Source organism: Arachis stenosperma, chromosome 10, assembly GCF_014773155.1.
Source record: "Arachis stenosperma cultivar V10309 chromosome 10, arast.V10309.gnm1.PFL2, whole genome shotgun sequence".
Lineage (NCBI taxonomy): Eukaryota > Viridiplantae > Streptophyta > Magnoliopsida > Fabales > Fabaceae > Arachis > Arachis stenosperma.
Window position 1 is genome coordinate 123699499 of NC_080386.1, and position 15989 is coordinate 123715487.

The following is a 15989-nucleotide window of genomic DNA, read 5'->3' on the forward strand; positions in this document are numbered from 1 at the left end:
CCTCAGCTAGTTGCCTTGATGCAACAAAACTGCAAGTTTTATGGACTTCCATCTGAAGATCCTTATCAGTTTTTAACTGAGTTCTTGCAGATCTGTGAGACTGTAAAGACGAATGGAGTTGATCCTGAAGTCTACAGACTCATGCTTTTCCCTTTTGCTGTAAGAGACCGAGCTAGAATATGGTTGGATTCACAACCTAAGGATAGCCTGGACTCCTGGGATAAGCTGGTCACTGCCTTCTTGGATAAATTCTTTCCTCCTCAAAAGCTGAGCAAGCTGAGAGTGGATGTTCAAACCTTCAAATAAAAAGATGGTGAATCCCTCTATGAAGCTTGGGAAAGATACAAGCAGCTGACCAAAAGATGTCCATCTGACATGTTTTCAGAATGGACCATATTAGATATATTCTATTATGGTCTCTCTGAATTTTCGAAAATGTCATTGGACCATTCTGCAGGTGGACCTATTCACCTGAAGAAAACGCCTGAAGAGGCTCAAGAACTCATTGACATGGTTGCAAATAACCAATTCATGTACACTTCTGAGAGGAATTCCGTGAACAATGGGATACCTCAGAAGAAAGGAGTTCTTGAAATTGATACTCTGAATACCATATTAGCTCAGAACAAAGTGTTGACTCAACAGGTCAACATGATCTCTCAAAATCTGAATGGATGGCAACATGCATCCAACAGTACTAGAGAGGCGGCTTCTGAAGAAGCTTATGATCCTGAGAACCCTGCCATGGCAGAGGTTAATTACATGGGTGAATCTTATGGAAACACCTATAACTCATCATGGAGAAATCATCCAAATTTCTCATGGAAGGATCAACAAAAGCCTCAACAAGGCTTTAACAATGGTGGACGCAACAGGCTGGGCAATAGCAAGCCATATCCATCATCTTCTCAGCAACAGACAGAGAATTCTGAACAAAACACTTCTAATTTAGCCAATGTAGTCTCTGATCTGTCAAAAGCCACTCTCAGTTTCATGAGTGAAACAAGATCTTCCATCAGAAATCTGGAGGCACAAGTGGGCCAGCTGAGTAAGAAAGTCATTGAAACTCCTCCCAGTACCCTCCCAAGAAATACAGAAGAGAATCCAAAAGGAGAGTGCAAAGCCATTGACATAGTCAATATGGCCGAATGCACAAGGGAGGAGGAGAACGAAAATCCTAGTGAGGAAGACCTCCTGGGACGTTCCTCAAGCAAGAAGGAGTTTCCTATTAAGGATCCAAAGGAATCTGAGGCTCATACAGAGACCATAGAGATTCCATTAAATCTCCTTCTGCCATTCATGAGCTCTGAAGACTATTCTTCCTCTGAAGAGGATGAAGATATGACTGGAGAGCAAGTTGCTCAATATTTAGGAGCTATCATGAAGCTGAATGCCAAGTTATTTGGTAATGGGACTTGGGAAAGTGAACCTCCCCTGCTCATTAATGAACTGGATACTTGGATTCAGAAAATTCTACCTCAAAAGAAACAAGATCCTGGCAAGTTCTTAATATCATGTACCATAGGCACCATGATCTTTGAAAAAGCTCTGTGTGATCTGGGGTCAGGGATAAATCTTATGCCACTCTCTGTAATGGAGAAGCTGGGGATCATTGAGGTACAACCTGCCTTGTTCTCATTACAACTGGCAGACAAGTCATTGAGACAAGCTTATGGAATAGTAGAGGATGTGTTAGTAAAGGTTGAAGGCCTTTACATCCCTGCTGATTTCATAATCTTAGACACTAGGAAGGAAGAGGATGATTGCATCATCCTTGGAAGTCCTTTCCTAGCCACAGCAGGAGCTGTGATAGATGTCAACAGAGGTGAATTAATCCTTCAATTGAATGGGGACTACCTTGTGTTTAAGGCACATGGCCATCCCTCTGTGACAGAAGAGAGTAAGCATGAAGAGCTTCTCTCAGTTCAGAGTCAAGAAGAACCCACACAGTCAAACTCTAAGTTTGGTGTTGGAAGGCCACAACCAAACTCTAAGTTTGGTGTTAAGACCCTATATCCAAACTCTAAGTTTGGTGTTGGGACTATACAACATTGACCTGATCACCTTGTGGCTCCATGAGAGCCACTGTCAAGCTATTGACACTAAAGAAGCGCTTGTTGGGAGGCAATCCAATTTTATTTATCTAATTTTTATTTTATTCTATTTTATTGTTATTTTGTGTTTTATTAGGTACATGATCATGAGGAGTCACGAAAAAAATCATAAAAATTAAAAACAGAATCAAAAACAACAGAAGAAAAAATTCACACCTTGGAGGACGCACAGGCTGGCGTTCAACGCCAGTAAGATGCATCTGGCTGGCGTTCAACGCCAGAACAGAGCATCACTCTGGCACTGAACGCCAGAAACATGCTCTACATGGGCGTTGAACGCCCAGAATGTGCACCAATGGGCGTTTAAACGCCAGAATGATGCACGAAGGCATTTTACATGCCTATTTGGTGCAGGGATGGAATTCCTTAACACCTCAGGATCTGTGGACCCTACAGGATCACCTCAGGATCTATGGACCCCACAGGATCCCCACCTAACATATTCCCACCTTACCTTTTAATCCTAATCACAGTCTCCTATTCCCCATGCCACACTTCCCAACACTCTTCACCAATCACCTCAATTCCTCTTCCCAATTACCCCATTCACCACTCACATCCATCCACTCTTCCCCATAAACCCCACCTACCTTCAAAAATTCAAAACCAATTTCCCACCCAATCCCACCCTAAATGGCCGAATACACACTCCCCCCTCTCCCTATAAATACCCTTCCATTCTACTTCATTTTCACACAACACAACCCCCTCTTCTCACCCTTGGCCGAACCATCACTTCCCCTTCTCTACCATATTTTCTTCTTCTTCTCTCTCTCTCTTCTTCTCTTGCTCGAGGGCGAGCAATATTTTAAGTTTGGTGTGGTAAAAGCATAAGCTTTTTTTGTTTTTCCATTACCATCAATGGCACCTAAGGCCGGAGTATCCTCTAGAAAAGGAAAAGGGAAGACAAAAGCTTCCACCTCTGAGTCATGGGAGATGAAAAGATTCATCTCCAAGAGCCATCAAGACCATTCTATGATGTTGTGGCAAAGAAGAAGGTGATCCCTGAGGTCCCTTTCAAGCTCAAGAAAAATGAGTATCCGGAGATCCGACATGAAGTCCGAAGAAGAGGTTGGGAAGTCCTAACCAACCCCATGCAACAAGTCGGAATCTTAATGGTTCAAGAGTTCTATGTCAATGCATGGATCACTAGGAACCATGATCAAGGTATGAACCCGAGTCCAAAGAATTATCTCACAATGGTTCGGGGGAAATACTTGGATTTTAGTCCGGAAAATGTGAGGTTGGCGTTTCACTTGCCTATGATGCAAGGAGATGAACGCCCCTACACTAATGGACATTTGTGTGGAAGGAGCTCAATGGAAGAGAGACTCCAAAGGCAAGCCAGTCCAACTAAGAAGACTGGACCTCAAGCCCATAGCTAGAGAATGGTTAGAGTTCATTCAACGCTCCATCATTCCTACTAGCAACCGATCTGAAGTTACTGTGGATCGGGCCATCATGATTCATGGCATCATGATTGGAGAGGAAGTAGAAGTTCATGAGGTCATCTCCAATGAAATCTACAAAATAGCGAAAGCCCTCACCTATGGCGCGGCTAGCTTTTCCTCACCTTATTTGCCATCTATGTTACTCAGCTGGAGTTATCATAGAAGGAGACATCCTCATTGAAGAGGATAAGCCCATCACCAAGAAGAGGATGGAGCAAGCAAGAGAAGCCCCTCACGGTTCTCAAGAGGTGCATGAGGAAGCTCATCATCAAGAAATCCCTGAGATGCCTCAAGGGATGCACTTTCCTCCAAACAACTATTGGGAACAACTCAATACCTCCTTAGAAGGTTTGAGCCACAATGTGGAACAATTAAGGGTGGAACATCATGAGCACTCCATCATTCTCCAAGAAATAAGAGAAGACCAAAGAGCAATGAGGGAGGAGCAACAAAGGCAAGAAAGGGACATAGAAGAGCTTAAGAACATCATTGGTCCTTCAAGAAGAAGACGCCACTAAAGGTGGATTCATTCCTTGTTCTTTATTTCTTTCTGTTTTTCGGTTTTTAATGTTGTGTTTATCTATGTTTTGTGTCTTTACTTCATGATCATTAGTATGTAACCATGCCTTAAAGCTATGAATAAAATCCATTAATCCTTCACCTCTCTTAAATGAAAAATGTTTTAATTCAAAAGAACAAGAAGTACATAAATTTCGAAAATAGCTCTTGAATTTAGTTTAATTATATTGATGTGGTGACAATACTTTTGTTTTCTGAATGAATGATTGAACAGTGCATATGTCTTTTGATCTTGTTGTTTATGAATGTTAAAATTGTTGGCTCTTGAAAGAATGATGAACAAAGAGAAATGTTATTGATGATCTGAAAAATCATGAAATTGATTCTTGAAGCAAGAAAAAGCAGTGACTGGCGAAAAAAAAAAGAAGGAGTAGTAGAAAAAGCCAATAGCCCTTAAAACCAAAAGGCAAGGGTAAAAAGGATCCAAGGCTTTGAGCATCAATGGATAGGAGGGCCCAAGGAAATAAAATCCAAGCCTAAGCGGCTAAACTAAGCTGTCCCTAACCATGTGCTTGTGTCATGAAGGTCCAAGTGAAAAGCTTGAGACTGAATGGTTAAAGTCGTGATCCAAAGCAAAAGAGTGTGCTTAAGAGCTCTGGACACCACTAACTGGGGACTCTAGCAAAGCTGAGTCACAATCTGAAAAGGTTCACCCAGTTATGTGTCTGTGGCATTTATGTATCCGGTGGTAATACGGAAAACAAAGTGCTTAGGGCCACGGCCAAGACTCATAAGTAGCTGTGTTCAAGAATCAACATGCTTAACTAGGAAAGTCAATAACACTATCCGAAATTCTAAGTTCCTAGAGAAGCCAATCATTCTAAACTTCAAAGGAAAAAAAGTGAGATGCCAAAACTGTTCAGAAGCAAAAAGCTACAAGTCCCGCTCATCTAATTATAATTAATTCATTGATATTCTGGAATTTATAGTATATTCTCTTCTTTTTATCCTATTTGATTTTCAGTTGCTTGGGGACAAGCAACAATTTAAGTTTGGTGTTGTGATGAGCGGATAATTTATACGCTTTTTGGCATTGTTTTTAGGTAATTTTTAGTAAGTTCAAGCTACTTTTAGGGATGTTTTCATTAGTTTTTATGTTAAATTCACATTTCTGGACTTTACTATGAGTTTGTGTGTTTTTCTGTGATTTCAGGTAATTTCTGACTGAAATTGAGGGACTTGAGCAAAAACTCTGAAAAAGGCTGACAAAAGGACTGCTGATGCTGTTGGAATCTGACCTCCCTGCACTCGAAATGGATTTTCTGGAGCTACAGAACTCCAATTGGCGCGCTCTTAACGGCGTTGGAAAGTAGACATCCAGAGCTTTCCAGCAATATATAATAGTCCATACTTTATTCGGAAATTGACGACGTAACTTGGCGTTGAACGCCAAGTTCATGCTGCTGTCTGGAGTTAAACGCCAGAAAAACGTCATGATCCGGAGTTGAACGCCCAAAACACGTCATAACTCGGAGTTCAACTCCAAGAAAAGCCTCAGCTCATGGATTGATCAAGCTCAGCCCAAGCATACACCAAGTGGGCCCCAGAAGTGGATTTATGCATCAATTACTTACTCATGTAAACCCTAGGAGCTAGTTTATTATAAATAGAACACTTAACTATTGTATTAGATCATCTTGGGACGATTAGTTCTCAGATCATGGGGGCTGGCCATTCGGCCATGCCTGAACCTTTTACTTATGTATTTTCAACGGTGGAGTTTCTGCACACCATAGATTAAGGGTGTGGAGCTCTACTGTACCTCAAGTATTAATGCATTCTATTTCTTTATTCAATTCTCTCTTATTCTTGTTCCAAGATATTCATTCGTACCCAAGAACATGATGAATGTGATGATTATGTGACGCTCATCATCATTCTCACCTATGAACGCGTGTGATTGACAACCACTTCCGTTCTACATGCAACAGAGCTTGAATGTGTATCTCTTAGATTCACCAACAGAATCTTCGTGGTATAAGCTAGATAGATGGCGGCATTTATGGATCCGAAAAGTCTCACCTTGTCTGTGGTATTCCGAGTAGGATCTGGGAATCCGGAAAGTCTAACCTTGTCTGTGGTATTCCGAGTAGGATTCCGGTAATGAATGACTGTGACGTGCTTCAGACTCGCAAGTGCTGGGCGTTAGTGACAGACGCAAAAGAATCAAGGGATTCTATTCCAGTAGGAGCGGGAACTAACCAGTGATTAGCCGTGCTGTGACAGAGCGTGTGAGCGTAGTTTTCACTGCGAGGATGGGATGTAGCCTTCGGCCAGTGTGATGCCTCCAGACGATTAGCCATGCGAGTGACAGCGCAGAGGACCATTTTCCCGAGAGGATTAAAAGTAGCCATCGTCGAACGGTGAACCCCTATACACAGCTTGCCATGGAAAGGAGTAAGAAGGATTGAGTTGAAGCAGTAGGAAAGTAGGCGTCCTTGAGCCATACAGTCTCTCCATTCGCTTATCTGAAATTCTCACCAATGAATCTGCATAAGTATTCTATCCCTTTTATTATTTCTTCTTTTTATTAATTTAAGAAACTATAACCCAATTTAATCTGCCTAACTGAGATTTACAAGGTGACCATAGCTTGCTTCATACCAACAATCTCTGTGGGATCGACCCTTACTTACGTAAGGTTTATTACTTGGATGACCAAGTACACTTGCTGGTTAGTTGAACGGAGTTGTGAATTCAACTGGTGCCATAATAATTATTTCATACAAATACAAGGAATATGGATCACAATTTCGTCCACCAAGGTTATATCCCAAGAACTTTATAAGGTGGCGGACAAGTCCTCTACCTTGGCAAGATTAGCCTTCCCTCATCTCATTTGTCACCTCTGTAATTCAGTTGGAGTTAACATATAGGGAGACATCCTCATTGATGAGGACAAGCCCATCACTAACAAAAGGATGGAGCAAACAAGAGATCCCACTCATGGACATGAGGAAATTCCTCATCATGAAATCCCTGAGATGCCTCAAGGGATGCACTTTCTTCCACAAAACTATTGGGAGCAAATCAACACCTCCCTAGGAGAATTAAGTTCCAACATGGGACAATTAAGGGTGGAGCACCAAGAACATTCCATTCTCCTCCATGAAATTAGAGAAGATCAAAGAATCATGAGAGAGGAGCAACAAAGGCAAGGAAGAGACATTGAGGAGCTCAAGCACTCCATAAGATCTTCATGAGGAAGAACAAGCCGCCATCACTAAGGTGGACCCGTTCTTTAATCTCCTTGTTCTTTATTTTTCTATTTTTTTTTTGCTTATGTTTATCTGTGTTTGTGTCTTATTACATGATCATTAGTGTCTTAGTGTCTATGCCTTAAAGTTATGAATGTCCTATGAATCCATCACCTTTCTTAAATGAAAAAAATGTTCTTAATTGAAAAAGAGAGGAATTGCATGAATTTTAAATTTTATAACAGATTAATTATTTTGATGTGGTGGTAATACTTTGACCTCTGAATGTATGCTTAAACAGTGCATATGTCTTTTGAATTTATTGTTCATGAATGTTGGCTCTTGAAAGAAGGATGAAAAAAGGAGACATGTTACTGAGGATCTAAAAAATCATAAAAATGATTCTTGAAGCAAGAAAAAGCAGTGAATACAAAAAAAAGGAGAGATTATGTGCGAAAAAAAAAGAGAGAGAAAGCAAGCAGAAAAAGCCAACAGACCTTTAAACCAAAAGGCAAGGGTAAAAATAAAGTCGTGATCCAAGGCAAAAAAAAAAGAGTGTGCTTAAGAACCCTGGATACCTCTAATTGGGGACTCTAGCAAAGCTGAGTCACAATCTGAAAAGGTTCACCCAGTTATGTGTCTATGGCATGTATGTATCCGGTGGTAATACTGGAAGACAGAGTGCTTTGGGCTACGGCCAAGACTCATAAAGTAGCTGTTTTCAAGAATCATCATACTTAACTAGGAGAATCAATAACACTATCTGGATTCTGAGTTCCTATAAAAGCCAATCATTCTGAATTTCAAAGGATAGAGTGAGATGCCAAAACTGTTCAGAGGCAAAAAGCTAAATGCCCCGCTCATCTAATTAATACTAATCTTCATAGATGTTTTTGGAATTCATTGCATATTCTCTTCTTTTTATCTTATTTTATTTTCAGTTGCTTGGGGACAAGCAACAATTTAAGTTTGGTGTTGTGATGAGCGGATAATTTATACGCTTTTTGGCATTGTTTTTAGTTTGTTTTTAGTATGTTTTAGTTAGCTTTTATTATATTTTTATTAGTTTTTAGTTAAAATTCACTTTTCTGGAATTTATTATGAGTTTGTGTGTTTTCTGTGATTTCAGGTATTTTCTGGCTGAAATTCAGGGACCTGAGCAAAAATCTGATTCAGAGGCTGAAAAGGACTGTAGATGTTGTTGGATTCTGACCTCCCTGCACTCGAAGTGGATTTTCTGGAGCTACAAAAGCCCAATTGGTGCGATCTCAATTGCGTTGGAAAGTAGACATCCTGGGCTTTCCAGCAATGTTTAATAGTTCATACTTTGCCCGAGATTTGATGGCTCAAACAGGCGTTCCAAGTCAGCTCAAGAATTCTGGCGTTTAACGCCAGAACTGGCACAAGAATGGGAGTTAAACGCCCAAACTGGCACAAAAGCTGGCGTTTAACTCCAAGAAAAGTCTCTACACATGAAAGCTTCAATGCTCAGCCCAAGCACACACCAAGTGGGCCCGGAAATGGATTTTTATGTCATTTACTCATCTTTGTAAACCCTAAGCTACTAGTTCTCTACAAATAGGACCTTTTGCTATTGTATTAAAAAGCTTTTGATCATGTTTTTATGATTGAACCCTCTTTGGGAGGCTGGCCATTCGGCCATGTCTAGACCTTGTTCTTATGTATTTTCAACGGTGGAGTTTCTACACACCATAGATTAAGGTGTGGAGCTCTGCTGTACCTCGAGTATCAATGCAATTACTATTGTTCTTCTATTCAATTCAGCTTATTCTTGTTCTAAGATATCACTTGTTCCTCAACTTGATGAATGTGATGATCCGTGACACTCATCATCATTCTCACCTATGAACGTGTGCCTGACAACCACCTCCGTTCTACCTTAGATTGAGTGGATATCTCTTGGATTCCTTAATCAGAATCTTCGTGGTATAAGCTAGAATTAATGGCGGCATTCAAGAGAATCCGGAAGGTCTAAACCTTGTCTGTGGTATTCTGAGTAGGATTCAAGGATTGAATGATTGTGACGAGCTTCAAACTCGCGATTGTGGGGCGTTAGTGACAGACGCAAAAGAATCACTGGATTCTATTCCGACATGATCGAGAACCGACAGCTGATTAGCCGTGCTGTGACAGAGCGCGTTGAACATTTTCACTGAGAGAACGGGACTGTAGCCATTGACAATGGTGATGCCCAACATACAGCTTGCCATGGAAAGGAGTAAGAAGGATTGGATGAAGACAGTAGGAAAGCAGAGAGACGAAAGGGACAAAGCATCTCCATACGCTTATCTGAAGTTCTCACCAATGAATTGCATAAGTATCTCTATCTTTATTTTATGTTTTATTTATCTTTTAATTATTAATCCTCCATAACCATTTGAATCCGCCTGACTGAGATTTACAAGATGACCATAGCTTGCTTCATACCAACAATCTCCGTGGGATCGACCCTTACTCGCGTAAGGTTTATTACTTGGACGACCCAGTGCACTTGCTGGTTAGTTGTGCGAAGTTGTGATAAAGAGTTGAGATTGCAATTGAGCGTACCATGTTGATGGCACCATTGATGATCACAATTTCGTGCACCAACACCAGGACAAACACAGGCAAGACAGACAAGGAAAACACAAGTAAGTAACAATTACAACAAATAGTTCAAGTAGCAGTTAAGAACAGTTTAATAATTAGGCAAACCAAAACAAGTTCAAACCCAAGCAAAGCATACAAATGCATATGATGAATGCCTGTCCTATGGCTGATGAGGCTCATCTGTCGGTTATCCAGCCAACCCGACAAGTCTGAATTGTCCTTAGACTGTCCCCCGACGTGCATCCCCAAGAGTCTATGCATAGCTTTTTCTCAAATAATCAATATTGCTCAATGGGGGTAACATTCCCGGAAATTTATATAGTGCCCGGTCACACTTACGTCGTAGGGTCAACAGAGTATCGAGTTTTCAACCTGGTACACGTGGTGGCAAGCCACGACACTTATTCCAGGGAACCTCGTATCTCAGATATTTCAAATTCATAAGCCAAATGAACAATTCAAAGATCATATCTCAACATTCTCAATCTATAACTCAACATCATCATCATTCATTAATCCACATCTCATTCCCTAATTCATTCAAAACCATATTTCAAAGAAAATCTTCATCATCCTTCTTTCCATTATTCCATTCATTAACAATCCCAATTCAAAACATAATTCTTTCTTTGATAAATAAAGCAATCTTAAAACATATAGAATGTTTCAAAACAAATCTCTTTTAGTTAATTACTTTAAATAAAACTTCCACATTTATAAAATTTCGGCAACATCTCCTCTAAAACTCAGACACTGCCACCCGTTTCGGGTCCCATCCAAACATTTCTCATACCTTTTTTCAACCATTTCCAAATCTCGTTCATTTCTAAAATTCAACTAGTTTCAATATCAAATTATTTTCAAAGTGTATCAGTGCCAATAATAAGCCTCTTTTTAAAATCAAACCAGCTCAAATACTAAATCATTTATGAAGTCATTTATAAAGTCAGACTAACTCAAAATTAATTCAATTTCATAATCCAAATCATTTCCAAAGCCGATTCGTTTACATTATCAAAAATAGCTTTAAAACCGAGAAAGCCATTTTTCATAATAATCAACTAGATAACCTTTAAAACTAATTTCTGTTCAACGATCACAAACTACTCAAGAAATCAAGCAATCAGTTATTCAGTCCAGCAGTCAACCACATTTATAAGACATTCATAATCACAGACATATGTTTTCTCACATTAATATCTGTTTATAACAACTCCATAATATAAAATAGATTTTAAGAAAAATCCCTACCTCGAAAGTTCAAACTCGAAAACTCTAGAACGCGTCACAAATTCATTTTCTCTTGGCTCGCAACGGCGGCAGATGCAACTTCAACTCCAAACCATTCGCAGCAACAACAATAGCTTTAATCATGACATGCAGTAATCGGGATTCATCCCAACGTTACCAAAACCTTAGAATTTCTATTCAAACATACTAGAATGCAGATTTTTGAAAGGTTTTGAAATGTAAGGGATAATGACTGAATCAAACTGCAGAAAGTTTGGCGGTAGTTCTGGCGGCGGCAGAGAAACTTGCGGTGACCCCTGACACAGACAACCTCAGCAACAACTCTAATGGTAAAAATCAATTTAATAGACAAAGAAGCTGAAGCAAGGTTTAGAGTTTACCAAGCAAACAGGCTTTTGAGACGATTTTCGGCGGCGGCAGCGGTGGCGTGGAGCTCCAGTGACGCAGAGGCACGGCCAGAAGCTTCAACAGGACACAACAGAGGTAGCAATGGAGTTATACAGTGACAAAACCTAGCTTCCATCCTTACTCATCGAGTGCGCTCTCTTCTCCGTCTCGGCCTCGATGGCGGTGACGGCTTTGTGGCGGCGCCACGCGGTGAGGGCGACGGCGATGGCACGGACTGCAGCGGCGGCGCGACTCCACGGGACGGTGACGCTTCCTTCTCGCGCGGTTGCCTCTCTCGCCTTAGTTTTGATTCGCGATGGTGGCTTCGAGGCAGATCGGCGGTGACGAATGGCGCAGTGGCGACGCAAGACAGGGCAGAGCGCGGTTGCATGTTGGACAACGGCGACTCCTCCTGTGCCTTTCTCTGCCGGCGATGCTCTCCCTTCCTCACCATTCTCCCTCTCTTCTCCCTTTCCCCTTTTCTTTCTTTCCTGTTTTCGTTTCCCTTTTCCCCCTCTCTTTTCCCCTTTCCATTACCCCCCTTTTCTTTTCTTGTTGGGGTTTCTGTGAGTGAGTGGCGGTGAGGAGTAGGTGTGGGTAGGGGTTAGGTAAAATTAGGATTAGGATTAAATTTGGGGATATTAGGGTTAATTAGGGTAGTTTAGGTAATTTTATTAAATTTAGGGGTATAGGGTATGAATTAAAAATCTAATTTAATCCTTTAAATTTATTTTTAAAATATTATTTAATTATTAATTTATTAATTAACTTTCAATCAAGTATTTTAATTTAAAATTAGAGATAATATAATTAATTTTCTTTGTCTGTAAAAATTATTGAAAATATTAAATTCTAAAATCTCAATTATTTAAACCAAATCATATAAAATTCTTATTATTTTACAATTACTAAACTTTATAAATTAAATATAGAAAATACCTCAATAATTATAAAATTTGAATAAGAATCTTAATTTATTTCAAACTCAATTAATCAAAACTTACTTTAATTATCTTTAATAAAGAAATTTCTGAAATTAAAGTTATAAATAAATAATTAAACTTGAAATTAATTTATAATAAAATTCTGGGACTTACATTCTACCTACCTTATAAAAAATTTTCGTCTTCGAAAATTAGTCTATTATAGAAAGTATTACATAGTTATAACACTTTATGAAAAAGTAAAAAAAAAAACTCAGCACGCATATATATAGCTTCAAATACTTTGATTACCTCATAGCATAAAGATATAAGGATAGGAGTGTGATTGCAAGATAGAAATTACAAGACAAGCTTGATGCAAATGATGACATAGTTCAAACATGTAGTGGCAAAGCAAGGCAGTGAAAGGTTATAAAACAGGTTAGGATTAAAATGACGTACTTAACATTCGCATACTGATCTCGCACCAACTCAGATATTCAACTATTCAAATTTCAACATAACTTATTTCCACCATTCTCAATCGTACTTCATCGATCAACTCATCCGAGGATTCTCAACCTCATCAAACACTTTACAAATCTTAGTAGTCACAAACTTTAACATCAATAAAACTCCTTCACATGAAACAAGATTCCACAACTCCCTGCTACGTCATATGTTTATAAATTTCACCTTTTGTGTTCATCAAACGTGTTCTAAAGGGCTAATGTGTCGTTTACTAAGTCTAACGGTCGTACGAGACACCAAAACTGATCTCAAGTATACTTAGAAGGATAATAGACCATAGAAAAGGAAGAACAGCGACAAGGATAAGATGCACATAAATTCGGAAGGAGATGTAGGATTACAGCTAAACAACAATGTATAGACATGAGAAAACGTTTTAGAAAGGGTGATTTTGCGTCTTAACAGGAAATATTGAATCTAGGAACTCTAAAGAAAACAAGAGAAGGATAGTGGTAAATTAGATTAAAACAAGCTGAAGTCAAATTAGAGAAGCACAAAGTTCACAAAAATATGAAGGAATGGCTCTAGTCACCAACAAACTAGAATGGTCAAAAGTCGTGAAGTACGTCAGAAGAAAGAATCAAAATATAAATAGGAAAAAAAATTTTGATTTCGAAGAACTTAGATAGAAATCCTAAAAGAGAACAGGGCGTTTATATACAAAATTCAAGAGAATTGTAAAAACATAAATATTGCGTCATATTAAAACAATTTCAAGTCGAACTAGATTATGCAAGATTTGTGAAATGAAAATTTAGTTAGGCTAAGGATAAAATATTTTCTTTAAAACCTTGAAAGACATTTTACATAATAAAATAAAAATTTGCATAAAAATAAATGCGAGATTGGTAGGAATTCAAGTTGTAATCCTAGGGAGGAATTTGAATCTAAGAACTTCGAAAGGAACAATCAAAAGAAAGAACGGTGCACTCTTTTGAACTGAATCTAAGCTGAGTTGAAAAGAATACTAAAAATCAATGGTAGCATCCACATGGAATGGATAAACTCAAAAAGGAATAAATTAACTTTTTCAAAAGAAATATAAAAGGTATTGCATCAAAACAAATCAAATTAAAATTAGATAAGCAAAAATTATAAAATAGAACTTAATCAAGCTATGAGTAAAAATATTTTCTCAAAAATCTTCAAAAAATACTTAGATGCAAAATCTCATAAGAATAGGTATAAAAAATATGATAAAATTGGGAGTAAATCAAGTTGTAGTCAATGAAAGAAATCCAAAGTAGAAATTGTTTTTCACATGTCTATAGAAGAATAGGGAAAGTATTGCAGATAAACAGATTTAAACCATATAAAGAAATTTTGAAGTTCATGTAGAAAAGTGCATGTAAAAGTAAAAACGATTTTCATGAAAAATTTAAAAATTGGTTGTGAATAAAATCAGGCAAAGGACGCATCAATCAACTTCAAAAAGATCCAAACAGAATCTCAAAAGAATGCCATAAGGTATGGTGTAGCAAAACGAGTTCAAAGCTTATCGAAGAATTATGTTTTCCATGTATAGAAACACAAAATTAGAAGCCGTGATATCAAGAATCTACATGATAGCTAATGAAAATGGTTAGAGTAGAATTCACATAAAATGTAAAATATGAAACTAAAGAGTCAAATCATATCTTAAGAAAGAATCTAATTCAGAAAATTTTGATAGAAAGAATAAAAGAAAAGATAATATATTGATCGAAACAAGTTCTGACTAAAATAGAATAAAAGTCCAGAAATAAAGACAACTCAGGTCAATGACAATATACTTATTTATTTATTTATTTATTTATTTATTTTAATTTTGAGATCATTCTTTATACTTAAACGAATTCAAAGGGTATAAAATTCATAAAGAGAAATAAGTGGTGTGTTGCAAACAAACAGTTTTCCGCTAAATAAGAAAGTTTTTTCAAAACTTCATTTAAAATAGCGCAAGCCAACTTTAAAATAACTTTGTCAAATGAAAATCAACAGAAAAGATGCAAAAATTTTTTTTAAAGAATACTTAAATACATAATCAAATAAAGATATTCGTAAAAACTGTAATAAAGTTGTTAGAAAATCAAATTGTATTTAAAGTAAATATATTTTCATAAATCAGTAAATGAACAAGCGGGGTATTTAGAAATAATTAGTTTTAAACTGTATAAGGAACTTTCAAGTTTATATAGAAAAGTATATATATCAAATCAAAAGTGGTTTTGGTAAGATTTGAAGAATGACTCTAATTATCGTCAAATAAGAGAAAAACTAAATCACAATTTGTTTACAAAGGACTTGGAATAAGAACTTAAAAAGGTATACTGCATCAAAACAGATTTAAATGTATATCAAAGAGTACATGACTCAAGAGGAAGTGCCTAAATAAAGAAAGTAAATACACCAAGGATTTTAAGCAGACATATGTAGTTAGGATCAAACAAGAGTGCACGTGAACAAGAGGGCATGATTGGAAGATAATCTGATCACTTTCAAAGAAAAGAATCACAAAGAAAAACCTTAGAGCATACCAGCAGGAACAAGATACGTGACATTTAGAGTTCAAGATACCTAACGAAATAGCCTCAAGAATTAACTCTTAACGTTTCCAAAACCCGCGATTCACATCATCTATAACTTGCATAATGTCTATGATAACCCATTGGTGCTTCCACGTACATAATTTACTAGTGTTAAGCCGGCCAAACTTAATACCAGGAATTATGCAATGCAAGACTAATGGTATTAATCAGTAGACCGTCATGTGCATAAAGCTCTAATTCTCGTTATTCAAACAAGACCTATTACATGACAGACTCTCAGAGTATGCAATTGATGCATAATCAGTCCATTTCCAAGGCTCTACAGGAAGGACCACTCTGATACCATAATATAACACCCTCACTATCAGAAGTCATGCTTCCGGCTGCGCTACTCTGATAGAAAGAAGTATTACGACTA